Source organism: Haliaeetus albicilla, chromosome 20 (assembly GCF_947461875.1).
Source record: "Haliaeetus albicilla chromosome 20, bHalAlb1.1, whole genome shotgun sequence".
NCBI classification, from domain to species: Eukaryota; Metazoa; Chordata; class Aves; order Accipitriformes; family Accipitridae; genus Haliaeetus; species Haliaeetus albicilla.
This window is the reverse complement of record NC_091502.1, coordinates 26,414,864-26,430,773: the sequence shown is the minus strand read 5'-3', so window position 1 is coordinate 26,430,773 and position 15,910 is coordinate 26,414,864. Positions and strand designations below refer to the sequence as shown.

The 15,910-nt window shown below is 42.4% G+C and overlaps 1 protein-coding gene across 6 annotated transcripts in view; it reads left to right on the top strand.

The window, feature by feature from the left end:
- The window catches only part of FAM168A (family with sequence similarity 168 member A), a 199,548-nt gene that overhangs the window by 54,010 nt on the left and 129,628 nt on the right, over positions 1 to 15,910 (top strand). For 3 of the 6 annotated variants that reach the window (XM_069808659.1, XM_069808652.1, XM_069808653.1), the window contains exon 2: positions 110 to 202. The exons of the other annotated variants lie outside the window; for them this stretch is intronic. The gene's annotated coding sequence lies outside the window, so the exon portion shown is untranslated. The remainder of the gene's footprint in view (positions 1 to 109; positions 203 to 15,910) is intronic. 6 annotated transcript variants of the gene reach the window in all.

Here is a 15,910-nt window from a genome sequence, read left to right as displayed (position 1 = left end):
TGTAGAAAATCCACTCTTTGCTAGAAAGAGCCGTGTTTTCTGTCTGACAGGTTTGCCCGCAGAGCCTCACGGGTCTCTCTCTCTTTCTCTCTGTTGGTTGCTGCTGCAGAGCTGTGGAATGCTGTGAAGACTCACTGCCCTGCAGCCGTAGGCAGACTCCTCTCCGGATTATCTCCTTCTGAAGGAAGCTCGTATCCAAGAGGTATCAATTCATGTTTTACATGCACCCTTCAACTGTAGTGCTTGAGTTTAGATACTCCTCCAAACACCTTTTTCCCTGCTCCCTCCACAGACAGAAAAGCTTTGGATGCCATGGAGATTGCAAATACTGATTAGAAAGTGTTGGTGTTTGGTATGGGTTGGACCCTTGTTTATATTAAATGAACTTTGGTGCAGAATCGCGTTACATTTTAAACTAAGCAATAATTTCTGACTTAAGAAATGCATAAGCTGAAACTCTGGCAACACTGTATGTAGCGTATTTTATTGTGTTGATTTATAAAGTTAATAAACCTAAGGTAATCAGCAGACTGGAGTAGAACACATAGTAGGTATGTGCTGCTCCTATAAAGAATTGTGAGAGTTAGGGGTTTTTTAGTGTTTATTAGTCTTAATATATTCTTAGTAAATAATTTATTTTTGTTTGATATTAAAAAGAAGGCAAAAAGTACTGCTTGTGTTCGCTAGCTGTATCACTGTATTTTTGTATCACAAAATCACTGGGTTGGCAAAGGCATGATTCCTGGTATAAATTCCTGTCATTTGCCTGTAGACAGGCAAATTATTTTCTAATAGTTTATTTGCAGTCTTTCATAAAAGAAAGCTAGAAACATTTTTTTAAAACACAAACTTCGCAGTGTAATGTGGTCTGTAAATTGGTTGGAGCAGGTTCTATCGTAACTACTTATTTTTGTATACGGTGCCTAGCATTATGAGACCTGAACAGGTCAAGCCCTCTAAGCATTTATATATAAAAAAATCAAGTATGTTTTAATAGTGGTATAATGTGATATACAGCTAGCTATTAAATATGAACATACCACTTCAGGAAATCCCTGTGCTGCACATGGTTACGGGCTGAAAAGTATGCTGGGCAAATGTCTGTACGCCTGCCCTGTGCTTAAATTTTCCCCTAGATATTCACACTTGGTTGTTGCTGCAGAGAAGACACTGGGATAGCTGAAGTGTCAGGCTGACCCAATCCAGCTGTTCTTGTGAAGGATTATGGAAAAAACAGGGTTGACTTTTTTTTTCTCCCCTTTTATATGTTTTGCTGCTTGCCTAGTAACATGAACTTCAAATGTCAGCTGCCAGGATACTCACTGAGTGTTCTGCTCCCACTCTAGTCAGATTTGCTGAAAACCAGATGCAGGCAGGCAAACAACAGTGCTGATGGGTACTCTCTGCTCTTGGATCCACTGCACTGCACTGGGATCGAACACTTAAGCTTGCTGTGACCCTTACCCTCCCAATATTTTAGCACACAGAAGTGCTGCAGCCCTGCTTTGGAAAAAACCTGCCCTGATTAGATAGATGCCTGTTCTTTGGGTATGGACGAAATCAGGCTCTTGTTTCTTCCTCATCCCATCTTCATCAACTCAACTCATCTATTGTGGGACGGGACAGAAAGTGCCAAGTATTTCAGAAAAGCTTTGCTTCCTCCTTGCTTGTGCCAATCTTGAAGTAACAATGATGGGCTCCTTTCCATCTCTCTCTTCCCCTTTTTGTTGAATATCATGCTAGAAAAAAGGATAAAGAAAAAAAAAAAAGGACTTCGATGCTGTTCCTGTCCCCTTTTTCTGCATACTGCTCCCCATATCTCCAAGTTGAAGCAACAGCAGGAGACACAGTTGAGGCTATGCTGCTTTCTCTAGGCCTGAGAAACAGAGGTACAGGGCTGCAGAAGGGAGAGAGGCAAAGCCAAGGGTGTGCATTTGATGGGTTGTGAGGTAGAGAGAAAGCAGAGATTGGGGCTGAGTTGCTCAGACTGGAGAAGTGGGACTGGCACTGATGGGAGATCTAGAAGACAAGATGTTTTTTCAAATGAGAATATGTTGTGAAGCGTTGGCTTTGCATCAGCAGGAGAGCCTCTGGTCCATGGGGCTCCTGGTGCAATTCATCTTTAGATTAAGAAACTTAAGTTTAAGCTTTGTGTGTGATAGGTGTCTGAGCTCCAGCCTGGTACCTGGAGATCTTGAGAGTGGAATTGATGGAGCCTTGGGAGATTTGGCTGACTAGCTACTAGTTGTCCTCTTCAAGCTGATTGGGGTTGCTCTCAAAGCTGTGACTGCCCCATGTCTCTACGAGCCACTTCAGACATTTATTTTTCAGGTGTCTTTATCTTGGGTTGAAACTCCTGCTTTTAGACTCATGATGGTAAACAGTGTTCAGAAATCAAAAGGCAGAAGAAATTTTGTTAAACGCTCGAATGTGTGTGTGCCCAACCTCTTAACTTGGTTTACTTAGGTAATTTCCTGCTTGGGAAGTACCGCACTCCCCCAGATCCAAAGTGGAACTCCAGCAATTAAATAGTTAATGTGTGTGTGCATGTGTGTAAAATTCATGTGTATCTAAAAATACCTCTCTTATCTGTGTAATGGTTTGGTTTGATGTAAATATTTTTAAATGTGCTTTTACATTAGGCTGGTTTTTATATACTGTGTGTGAGTGGAATTTGGTGTGCGGTTAACTGGGCCTGGACTTTATGTATTTGCTCCATTCACCTCAACTCATACGGAAAATTCCTGATCTCTAGTCTCCTGACCATTTATGTCAGTTTGGTGGGGTTCATTTGGTGGTCTTCACTGGGCTGGGAATGCACCAAATCCAGAGATGAAGTGAAGCATCTTGCCAGCGGGTGATGGATACTTCTCTGCTGTTGGGACATGGGTACCTCACTTAGCAAGTTTTAGTGCATGAGCAAATCCTTTGTTCACAGATCTTTAAGTTTTCTTGAATTGTCAGCTCTGTTTTGGAGAATAAATTCCCTTTCAGAGAACATATGATATGGAAGGTGACTTCTGTCAAGCTGAGTTATGTACTGTGTCCAGCTCTGGGGTCTCCAGTACAAGACAGACACGGACCTGTTGGAGCGGGTCCAGAGGAGGCCACAGAAATGATCCGAGGGCTGGAGAACCTCTGCTGTGAGGGAAGGCTGAGAGAGTTGGGGTTGTTCAGCCTGGAGAAGAGAAGGCTCCGGGGAGACCTTACTGCGGCCTCCAGTACTTAAAGGGGGCTTCTAAGAAAGACAGAGACTTTTCACCAAGACCTGTAGTGACAGGACAAAGTGCAGTGGTTTTAAACTGAAGGAGAGTAGGTTTAGACTGGACATAGAAGTGTTTTACGATGGTGGTGAAACACTGGCAGAGGTTGCCCAGAGAATTTGTGGCTGCCCCATCCCTGGCAGTGTCCAAGGCCAGGCTGGACGGGGCTTTGAGCAACCTGGTCTAGTGGAAGGTGTCCCTGCCCATGGCAGGGGGGTTGGAACTAGGTGGTCTTTGAAGGTCCCTTCCAACCCAAACCATTCTGTGATTCTATGTAGGTCCTACGTTCCTATGAGACATCATATAATTGTTTAAGAGTGAAAGGAGATCCCTGTCCCTTGTTCCTGCTGGAGTCTAATGATGGTGATACCAAAGACAGTGGTTCATGTTCCCTTCTTTCCTTTGGGTCATGTTTAGAGGAGGGAAATATGTCATATTAGAACGTTAACAATGTTTTAAAATGTAGCCTTCTATCTAGTCTTGACATTTTGTAGGTTTTGGCGTGTTTATTTCCGTGTGCTCCATGACACAGCTGTGTCTATGAACATGCGTCTGAGTTCGGAGCACACTGCTCATCCGCACAACTTGGTGTGACTGTATCTACACTGCAGTAGTGTGTAAGTAGATGGAGCATAAACTGGGGCTCGGGAATATTGCCTGTTGCTTCAGGGCTCTTCAGTTTGGAGATATTTCAGTCTTATGTTCTAAGAGCTGAAGCTAGTAGCTGGCGAGAGAAGGGCTGAGCCTCTCAGCTTGAGGTTGCTGGTTCTCTGATTCAGGTGGTGGGCTTGAGGGAAGAAAAAGCTTACTGTTGTCTGTGGGGTGTATCAGTTTGGTTATGAGAGCAGGCCAGAGGACTGGTGTTTTCCACCATACCACATCACCAAATCTGTGCTGAGTGTGTGACATGCTTGGGCATTTCCTAAGGATGCTCTTACAGTGAGCGGGAACGGCTGCCTTAAGAGCAGAACCCTCCAACATGTTCCTTCTGCTCTTGTTGCTTTTGGTTTTGCCCAGCAACATCTTGCCTTGTATTGGAAGAAACAGGAACGTGGACACTTTTGGTAGAGAATGTAGGTACTCTTCTTTCTCTTAAGCTGTATCTCCTTGATCTCTACACACAGTCTGACAGTCATGGAGCAGCAAGGCGCTCTTAAATGTATCTCAGCTGAGACAGTTTCAAGTCCCATAGGGTGTTGGATTTTGGTTGGATTCCCTTTCTTCCCTCTCTCCGCTGCCAGTCACAAATATTATAGGGTTTGGAAGGATTTGAGATCTATAATTACTTTGCCCATCCTTGCTTCGTGGGAATTTTCACTTCCTGAGAAGTTTTTTATTCCTTTGTGAACACTATTGCAAGGCTGGATGTATCAGTGAAAGAACCCCTGCTCCGTGATGTACCTAAATACGCTGTAACATATCACATAGGGAAATTTCTTCCCTGCATAAGGTGATGAATTTATAAAGATTAATGACCCAGCATTTAATCCGAAGTAGCATTCTTGCAAATGCTTCTCTTAGTCAGGTCTAATCCCTTAAAAAACCTCTCTTTTAATGTGTTTGCCTCAGTATATTGTGGCAATCGGAGTCACGGGCTAATCACGCACACATGAACTGTGACTGCAGGTCCCCAAGCTGGGCTGTGTCACTTCCCACCATACCCACTGCAGCTCTCTGGATGAAACCTGCGGCATCCTTTGGCTGTCTGTGGTGCGTGATGGATGCTGCGGCACAGGGATGCATTGTAATTAAGTGTCAGGATAGGAACATCAGCCTGAACATCCCACGATGATTAGTTTGGGGCATAGAGGAACTATTTTATTGACAAAGCAGCTTTGTGATTCTTTATGGCTGAATACTGCTGACATACAGTAATTGTTAGAGGAGTAAGACATCATTAGGAAGATGACATTTCCCATAACAAGGGAAAAAAAATCAGCTGTCAAAAACTGATTTAAAAACAAAGGAAGGTTTTAATAAGATTTATGGACATAAGCAGTAAAGAAGATCTCTGACACCAGACTTCTCAGTATGCTCTGGACTGACTTTCTACTTTTGATCTATAAGCTTATGTATGTGGCATATTAAAGTGTGCTGTAGATATTGCCCTGAGGTATGTGGAGAGTGCACCAAAATACTTTTTGTCTGTCTAGTCAGCCAGAAAGGCGCAGTCAGGGTCTTTTTTCTTTCTCTGAGTTGAGGATGTGAGTCGTATCTACATCTCTTCTTAAAAAAATATGTACGTATCTTGAAAGCTTTGTGGCCTTGACTTCTTTTTGGACTGAGGTTTACCGCATGGGTATCTTTGCGTAGCCCTGTGGTAGCTGCTTCTCTCAGAGGCCAGACTGACGTCCAGCAGACTTGCAAAGTGAAAGTCCGAATTGGCCACTGTACAGAGAGCAAAATGGATTTCAGAAACAACAGAAAAATGGAGATCTGTGTTTCCTGACGAGGGAAGAAACAAAACCCTAATGAGAACTCTTCAAATGATGCATTGAAATGAGTGCAGCATGCTACAGAGAAGCTGCTGAAGGGCCAAGCCAAGTGGGTGATAGTAGGAGGTCTACTTGAGGTCCAATTTTCTATTCATGCCGAAGAGGTGCAATAGCACACTCAGGTCTTGCAGTCTCTGTGGCTGAGGTGAGATTATAGGGAAACATCCAGTATGTTCCCTACACCTTTCTGGAGCACCTTCCTGCTGTGTTTGCTCCACATTTCTGCTCTCACAAAAGCCATGCTGGAAGCAGTGGCCTTTCTTTTAGATGTATAATTTACCACCTCTTCCCGGTGTGCCAGCCTTGTTTGTATTGATAAATGAATGTTCTCTGTGTACAGCCTGCAGATAATTCTGCTCGTCGAGTACAATGCTGCTAAATATACCTGTTTCTGATTAAGTGCATTTGAATTTGTGAGTTTGGTTAATAAGCTACACCTTTCAAAGATTCTTTTGTTAACTCATAAAAGCTGCGTGTTCTTGATTTACAGTGCCAAAAGGGGTAAACTGACATTAAAAGCATTAATTAGTCTTGGTCGACTGCACAAAGAATAGAGTTGGTGTGAGCCAGCTTTTGATTTAGCCCTTTGTGGGCCTTTGATTTTTGCCTAAGCTTGTTAAAGGGTCTGTATCTCTGGCTTTTTTGTGCTAGATTGTGTAATTAGAGTTTAGTGTGAAATACAGAGACTGGGCTTGAAGAGCAAGAGCCCTGTACAATTATAAGCAATAAACTTGTAAAGCAATTGGCCAGAACTTTACATATATTTTAATATAGAAATGTTCTTTTTAACATGTGGATGTGATAACTTGGTATTGTTAGATTTGCAGTAACCATATCCAGAGGATTTGTTGTAAGCTGTGGGCACCGTTGGTAAGCCTCAGAAAGGATATATTCTCAAGAGCCTTGGATTTGCCCATTGTGCAGTACTTCAGCAGCATGTGAATGTAATGGAAGTTTTGTAAACTGCATCGCAAGTAGCACTGATGTTTTTACTTTTCCCCTACATCTTCACCCATTTCGTACAGGCTAAGAGGAAAAAACCCCAGAGCTTGCAGCATTGCCTGGGTTTTATACTTGGAATTCCTACGTTATAACATTTATGAATGTATTTCAGTATATGGTAGTTTCTGTAGTACCCAATTCTAGCCATCTATCCTCCACACAAAAGTTTGAAAATTAATTGAAATGCAAATCACAGGCTAAGTTTTTGGGTTTTGGTTGTTCTTTTTTTTTTTTTTAAATAAACCTTCCATAATTATGCTTGACTGCAAAAAAAGAATACCATTGGTATAATTTTGATAATTGCCTCTGGTTTGTTTGTGAATTAAGATTTCCCTCTGTCCATATAAAGTTTCCCTCTGTCTTAGATATTATCGCATTAACTGCTCTATAAAAAGAATGTTGGACTGGGTTTCATCCAAACTTGCTAATACTTGTCATTAAAGAGTCAACAGTTGCCCAGTGTGGTACCTCCAATATTGCCTTCATTTCCTTTGTATGACAGCGTGTATTATAACAATTGACTGTGAGACTTACTAACGATGACCCGCTGTAGAAATATTTTTTAAACATACAAATATCTAGCTGCATATGAAAATCTCCACATTTCCCACTGTTGAACATCAGAGCTCACAGAAGATTTTGAGTCCCTAGATGAGGGAGAATGGTGGAATACATCTGAAACTCCTCGGCTTAAGAAAAAGCCTTCTTTGGTTTCCTGAATATTTTGTATGTGTATAATGACACACTGATGTCTTCTCTTGTAATTTGTACTTTAAAAGATGTTTGCTCTGTGAAGTTGTCTGACGTTCTCTGTAGGCCAGTTCAGGGTTTGGCAGCTTTGAAAGCATAATAGCATATGCTTTTCCCTCCTCTCATCGTTAATGATGTTAGTAGAAACCCAATAGCAACCGGAGACGACCTCTGCAGGTAGATGTTAATGATGGTTTTATTAGAGGGTGTCATGGGCTGCTGCTGGAGAGAGCCTCCTGGCTTCTGCTGGGGTTAGGACACAGTGAGAGCTGTCATCTCTCTCCAGATACGCTCATGCCCAGCTCCTAAACCTATGGTGTACCGTTCAAAACGTGTCCACGTGCTACCTTTGGCCCCATGGCTGAAAGCTGCTGGACTATGGACTAGCGCATGCCCACACTTTGCTGTCAAGGTGCTGCCTTCTTCCAACCCTATGGAAAATTCCCTTCTGTTTTAAATAACCGAGGTTCAATAAGTGAAGGTGGAGAGAGACCTCTGTTTTTTGGCTTTTTAGCAAAGTTGTAAGGTAATGCTAGGATGGGTTTGAGGATTTTTTTATCATCTTCCTCTTTTTCAGAGTCCTTGCTTGAATCCATTTATGAGTGGAAATGAAGACAGAGAGCCATTGTAAAGAATTGTGATTGTCATTCTGCCTGGTCCAATAAAGGGTTGGGGTTAGAAATAAAACTGTAGTATTTGTTAAATGACAAATTAGGATTGTTTTCCTTTGGTTTGTTTTTTTTTTTTTTTAATTTTTTAGACAAGTTGTGCAGCTGTTTGATTTTTAAATTACAACTTCTTAAAATGCTGAACATTTAACCAAGTGTCAAATTTTGGGTATCCTGTATTACATCATAGGTTTCCAGGTTCTTTATGGAGATGATAGGACAAAACAGACGATACATGCGGGTCCCCAGAAGCTCTGAATTGCCATGTCCTCTGCAGCAGGACAATGGTTTGCAACTCTCAGTGAGGCTAATGATGAGAGCTGGTACTAAAGCTTGTGCTGGGTTGGGATTTTTGTCTTTGCTCAAAGGTGGATGCAAAAAGAAGCATTTTTAGAAGAGGATGTTGCAATTAAAACAAAAAGCGTGGCCTGCCCAAGTAACATACCTGTGCTAGTGCTGGCAAGTGCATGTGCTGCTTCACCACCAAATTAGTCTTTGTTCCTGAAGGATTTTTGCGAGCGCTTGCCTGCTGGGTATCATCCTCTTGCTCATTATCATCGTTGTTCCAGTGATGAGTGGCATTCCTCAGGGGTCCGTATTGGGACCAGCGCTGTTTAACATCTTTGTGGGTGACATGGACAGTGGGATTGAGCGCACCCTCAGCAAGTTTGCCGATGACACCGAGCTGTGTGGTGTGGTCAGCACGCTGGAGGGGAGGGATGCCATCCAGAGGGACCTTGACAGGCTGGAGAGGTGGGCCCGTGCGAACTTCATGAAGTTCAACAAGGCCAAGTGCAAGGTCCTGCACACGGGTCAGGGCAGCCCCAAACACGGATACAGGCTGGGTGATGAGTGGATGGAGAGCAGCCCTGAGGAGAAGGACTTGGGGGTGTTGGTTGACAAGAAGCTCAACATGACCCATCAATGTGTGTTTGCAGCCCAGAAAGCCAACCGTGTCCTGGGCTGCATCACCAGCAGCGTGGCCAGCAGGTCGAGGGAGGGGATTCTGCCCCTCTGCTCCGATCAGGTGAGACCTCACCTGCAGTTCTGCGTCCAGCTCTGGGGTCCTCAGCACAGGAGAGACAGGGACCTGTTGGAGTGGGTCCAGAGGGGGGACACAAAAAACGATCAGAGGGCTGGAACACCTCTGCTGTGTGGACAGGCTGAGAGAGTTGGGGTTGTTCAGCCTGGAGAAGGCTCCAGTGAGACCTTGTTGCAGCCTTCCAGTACCTAAAGGGGGCTTATAAGAAAGATGGGGACACACTTTTTAGTAGGGCCTGTAGCGATAGGACAAGGGGTGATGGTTTTAAGCTAAAGGAGAGTAGATTCAGACTAGATATAAGGAAGAAATGTTTTACGCTGAGGGTGGTGAGGCACTGGGACAGGTTGCCCAGAGAGGTGGTTGATGCCCCATCCCTGGCAGTGTTCAAGGCCAGGTTGGATGGGGCTTTGAGCAACCTGGTCTAGTGGAAGGTGTCCCTGCCCATGGCAGGGGGTTGGAACTACATCATCTTCAAGGTCCCTTCCAACCCAAACCATTCTGTGATTCTGTGATCTCTGCAATATCTGCGTTCCGGAAAGTGTTTAAAGCATATGATTCTGCTTCAGATATTAAGTTTGCTCATGGTTATTAGTGTAAGACAAAGCATGTGATATGCTATAGGGACTGTCCAGGAGAAATTTCCCTTTTCCTGGGAAGCTCGTAATCTAAAGTAGAAGAGGTGATCTAGGAATTTGGGCTCATTTATTGGAGTTTGAGGAAAATCCAGTCTCTAACAGGGATGTGGGAATGCGGCAAGTTAGAAGAGGACTGTCCAGGCAGAGCAGGTAGAGGACATGGGCAGAAGAACAGTGAGGAGGTCCTAGGATTGAGTCTTGGCAGGAGGATGCTTTTATTTTCATGAGCCTTGTAAACATTGCTAACCTAATTTCTTCAAATAAATTACAGAGCAAGGTGGTAGGGAAAGCAGAGCAATTCTGCAGGGAGTTTAGTTTTAGATTCATTTAGAATCAGGAGTTAGACTTAAAACAACAATTTAGATTTAACCATTTCTTTTAAAACCTGATGTCCTAGGGAAATTTGGCTTTTGCCTTACACTCTCTGCGTGAGTGTTTCTACTCTGCAAACTTTGGAAGTCTGATAAGGGAAGGAGAAGTCTTGGAGATGATTAAATTCTTCTAGGTCTCATGAAAATACTGCAAGTTAAAGAAAGAAAGCTTTTTGTAAGTGGGTAAAGTGGCAACATGTATTCACACACGAGGTGCCAGAAGAACTTCAGTGATCTGATAGATGTGCTATCATGAGAGAAGCTTTGTTTTGAGTTTCCCCTTGACCAAAGAAAATCAACATGAGAAACAACTCTGTGGGAAACTAGTGTTCAAGCAGCTCCTTGTTTTCTATTTTCTTTGGGGTTTTTTTTTGTGTCATTAAATCAATTCATCATATATTTCAAGTTTTTTTGTCTAGGGAAAAAGGTAAAAGAATATTTTGAGTGATGAGGTAAGATTATGAGTGTTAGGAGTGGGGTAGTTGCATGTCATTTCAGTAGTGTTGTATCTATTCAAAATACACTCTCCAAGAAACCTTAAAATAGGTATTTACTCTTTCCTTTCCTGCAAAAACCCAAACTGAGACCTGCTGCTTGGCAATTTGTCCAGATGGCTTCAGGAAAGGGTAGTGGAAACAGAATTTCCAGAATTGGGTTTAATGGGTTTAATTAGACTGGTGAAGAGATTAGGGAGGACTGGAGGCAGGGTTAGGAAGCTGTTGTAACAGGTCTTAGACAACCTAGAGAGAGGAGAAGTCTCTCTGCCTTGATTTTGGTTTTGGTTGGGGTTCATTTACTTATTTATTTGAATTAAAGTCATTTGGAAAAAATTGGTAGTGCGTTTATACCCTAGAAGAAATCCTATACGTGTGTTTGAATGGCTAAATATAAAAAATGAGACATCTGGGAATGCAACTACACTCCTCAAGAGGTGGTGGTGGTTGTGGAGGACTTCGGAGTATTGAACTGTAAAAGTCCTCTGCATACTCAGGGAAATGGAAACTGCCCTTAAACTGCATTTTTAGCAAAACTTGATTCCTAACAGCAACACAGACAGATCTAAAAATGACAAATAACTTTAGCAGCACGGAGATATTTAGGAGCTGGTTCTTCCCTCACTTACCTGTCAGTTTGTTTAGGCTCCCAAGTTTGTTTCTGCTGCTGCAGTTGATAACATCGTTGGCGCTTGAAGCAGGGTAAAGTATGTGGCTCCTTGATCCTGTGCAGTTGCTGTTGATACTCCTTGCCTGGAGAAGAAGCAAAATGCTTCGGGCCTGAGCTCAGGTTCTGACAGGTAAAAACATTTCCATTTGCTTGAAAGAGCTGTATGCCCTTCTGTCTTCCCCGAACGCATCTGAGTCCTTGGGGCAGTGAGTTACTGGTGTCAGCCTTGTTTGGCAGACAGGTTTTTGGGTGAGAATGAAAACCTTTGAGCTTCTATTTTGTTTTCCACTCTTAGTCAGCACATCCTTAGAAATAAGTCCAGCGTGTTGGGACCACTGGTACGAAGGGCATTGTACCATGTGCCAGTACAGCCAGGAAAGTGGGAACCCATCATTTCTTTACAGCTACAGCCTGAGGATGATTATTCACAGCTACCACAAATGTTTTGGTCTTTTGACTTGCCATCATTTGTTTTCTTTCCCCACTTGAAGGAAGTGGTTCTTTTCAGTAGGAGAAGGATTAAATTGACTCAACTACTTTGTTTGCTGAAGTAGCACTTTGAAGTGAATCTTTGAAATTTCTTATGTGATCTGGGATTCGATTAGACCACTTTTACCCAGCAGTCTCATAGCAGGGATTTTATTTGGGAGAATCTCACTAGCTATTTCAGCTCCAACAAGTATAAGCAGCCCTTCCTTCAATTTTAAGGCTATTACCTGCTCAGATAGTGCAGTAATTGAGGGAGTGGAATCATACCAATGCCTAATAAAAACAAGTACAAACTGCAGTGGAATCGATTCAAATACAGGAGGAGAGGACCTCTTTCTTGAAAACTATATATAAAGTCCACTCTGTCCTTCTTCCAGAGATCTGTGCTTAGATTGCTGTTTTCAAGTTCAGATATTGAATAACCTAATAAGGCCAGATATACAAAATACTTAGCTGGGTTTTTTTAAACAAAAGGGGTTTTTTTTAACAAGAGGGGAAGGAAGGAAGGAAGGAAGGAGAACGCACCTTTTAGTTCTGCCGGTTTTGATCCTAACTCACATGGTTTTCAACATTCACTTTTAATACTTGACTTGTGCTTGATCATGCAGACGTTATGGGGTCATCCGTGGTATTAGTAGAATCTCGCTGGTCAGCTTTTCGAAGCATGTCTCTAGTGTTAAGTCTCAAACTGGAAAGGTAATCCCCTCTGGAGTCTTGACCTACTCTCAAAATTACTTTCTCCTGTTCTTTTGAGCCTTTGGGTTCTATTCCAATGTTTTTTTCCTCTTCATCAAGACAGCTTGCTTAATTGCTGTGACTGCTAGGCAGAAATCTTACTCTCCTGTCTTACAGACCTCCTTTTCTTCAGTTGCTTCATAATAAAGTAGTTTCTGGAACAGAGCCAGGCCTTTAGCCCAAAGTGTCTTCTAGCTTTCATATCAAACGAGGAACAGCACAGCCAGATTTCTGTCCTAATCCCTCTTCCCAAAGACAAAGACGTCGACACTGTCTAGACATCGGTGTTAGAAAGATTTTATTCGCTTTTTCCCATGTGTTAATTCAAGGCTGAGGGTTCCCTCTTTCTCTTTTTCAACCCACATAATAGTCCCCAAAGCCTCCCAATCTACCATTGCTCGATGGAGGAAATCCCACCTACAATTCAGGACAGAAGTATACAATTTTGGGACTACGTGGTCTGTGCCCCTTTGGAGCAGAGTCAATGAAACAAGACGTGGTGAGTTCTGGCTGGTAGCCCTCGTGGTGTACTAAGCATTTGTCATTTAAAATATCTTTTTTTTTTTTAATATCAAATGCTGTATTTAGTCACAAGACACTACACGACAGCTGCCAGCTGCCCTTAACCTTTTATACTTCTTTTACAGCTTACTTAATGCAACAGCCTTTCCTTGGGTCCACGTTATATAGCTTTTCAGTGGGGGAGTGGATCCTTATAAGCTACAGATTTTGAGTAGGAAAAGCTAACAATTTAGCTGGTTTCCCGGTCCTTTGAAATTTTACTTCTACTGATGGCAGGTTTTGACCTTTTTTTTTCCTTTGGAAGTGTTCTGCTGGGAAGTTTAGCTAATGAGAGATCATTAGGATCCTATTTACCCTTGTATGTGGTCTAGTTATGTAATGAAGAGGAGGTCAGGTACAAAAACATTGGGAAAACTGAAGACAAATTGGTGGGGGAGCAAAACCTGCCTTAAGAATGTTGTCACAAATTCTTTTTGCCCAATGTTCTCCCTCATTTTGGAGATGGGTTCATTATGTATATTTATTTTCAATTTTTTATGTTAAAAGTGTGGAAATAATGGTCTCCACTTCAACCAAAACAGCCGATGGATTCTCTTGCAGATGTGAAAGGCTCTTCCCAGTTTGTCAACCTCCCTGAGGAAGCATGCATTGGATCCGTGAAGGTGCTGGCCGTACTCATCCCCACACCAAGACCCATGGCTGGCATGAATCTGCAAATAAGTGGAATGCTGGTCTCAGAGGAAGAAATGTAAATAGGTGAATTAGAAGTTTAAAGGCTGCAGTTAGACATAGTAAAATGTAAATAGGAGAAAACATAACAAACTTGAAGCCGTCTTCCTTGGCACTTCAGTGTGTGCCTCTTGCCTCTCTGTCAGTCTTTCTGGATGTCACAGCTGGGGACAAGGAGAAACGTGTTTTGTGTCTTGTATACAGCTGAGTGTGTAATTTCTAGTTAAAAATAAAAGACAGCTTAATGTCAAGATTGCAAGTTCAAAAAGCATGACGGGGCTGTACATCACTAACCGCACTTTCATTTTGTTCTATATATATGTAGGGCCTTATCAACAATATTTCTGTCCAGGTTTCTCTCTCTCTAAAAACACCATTCGTTTTATAAAAGGTGCCTTGGTCTGAGGGCTAGGGCAATCTTGAGGGAATGAATTTCTTATAACTTTAGCCACCTAGTTTCTTGTCTAGGCTCCTCTCATGGTTCATGGGGACACGTAGACATCTGCAGCATATGGTCATCCCACCTGCTGTAGACAGTTGTGTTAAAATGGGGTGAATTTGCCTTTGAAGTTTCTTCCAACTGATGATGGAGGACATCTGGACCACTAATGTAGCTTAGATAGATACCAAAAATTTAAATGGAGGTAGTTAGGAAAGATAAGTGGTACCCTGTGATTCTTGCCCACATTGGTGGCTACTATTGGATATACACATGTGCTTATATAAGATATTTAATTAGAATTAGTCTTTCTTTATAAGAACCTAAACCAAGTACTGTAGATCAAATGATCTATCTAGGAATTGTACATTGGCTTTCAACCTGTTTCAGATGGCCAGTATCCTATTTCCCTTTTCTTAAAGGGGGCACCGAGAGGACTTAGATCTTGCTCAAGGAAAGAAAGCTGATCATAAAAATAACTTCAATGCACTATCCTCCAAAAGCTGTGCAAGACAGATCTATGACCATAGTGTAAGCTGCAGTCTTGTTTCTGAAGGGACTTCAAAATAGGCATTTTGGAAACAATCATGGCAGCGCTCTACATTTGCAAAGGTGCCTTGTCTATGGGCAGATCAGGTTTGAAAGGTATTTCTTCAGTAAAAATGCCTGGAAAACAACTGAAAAATTTGCTGTTCATCACAAGTTAACAGTGAAATGGTTTGTCGATGGACTGTGAGGGTTGTTTCACAGGTACTGCTTGAGGATTATTTGTGTCAGTTAATTAAAGGTTTTGATGGGTATTTATAAGCTGACAGCTTTGGTTGCTCTGGTGGACTTGGGTTTGGGTTACTAAATATTTTGCATTGTTTGCAATGTTCAAATAACGTGGGATTTCAGAATCGGTAGCCAATTCTCTTGTTGATTTAAAAAGGATTATAAGCAGAAAGCTTATAGGCTATGGAAAGTAATTGAGTGTAATGATGTTCTGTAGGAAGACCACTGCAGCTTATTTACCATCACTTGCTTCCTTTGATGCCTCCCCTCCATTTAGCGGTCTCTCCGCCTGGATTGATAATGCTGGCATGTCACTGGAGCATCCTCGGACTCCCTTCCCCCAGCTGCCGGCGTGGAGGAATGGCGAGTTCTTTTCATCAGCAAGCCTGCTTGTTGCCTTCCAGAGCGTCTCGCTGTAATTCAGTTATGAATCATTGCTTTATTTGTCATGTCAAGCTCCAGCAGGACGGTTTAAAGTGCTTTTAGTCGGCAGTAATTTGAGGCACTCTGCCAAACCGTTCAGTTGTTGTCAGAGCCGGCGGTGGCTGCAGCTGATACGATGATAAAACGCGTCCTGACTGCAGATTATTGCCGCGGTGGCAGGAAGGCTGTTCATTTTTACATGTGGCAGGCAATAAGAGCTAATTAACAAGCGTATGAATTTGTTGGGTTTATCCCTGGGGATTACAGAGTGGGTGTAGGTATTTGAAACTGTTAATGCATATATTTTACTGTCTTTTGTATTTTTAAAAATTCATTTTCCTGAGCGTTATTTTACGCTGAAAGTATATCAGCAGAATATGGGTCTCTGTAGTGCAATTGGAATATTTGC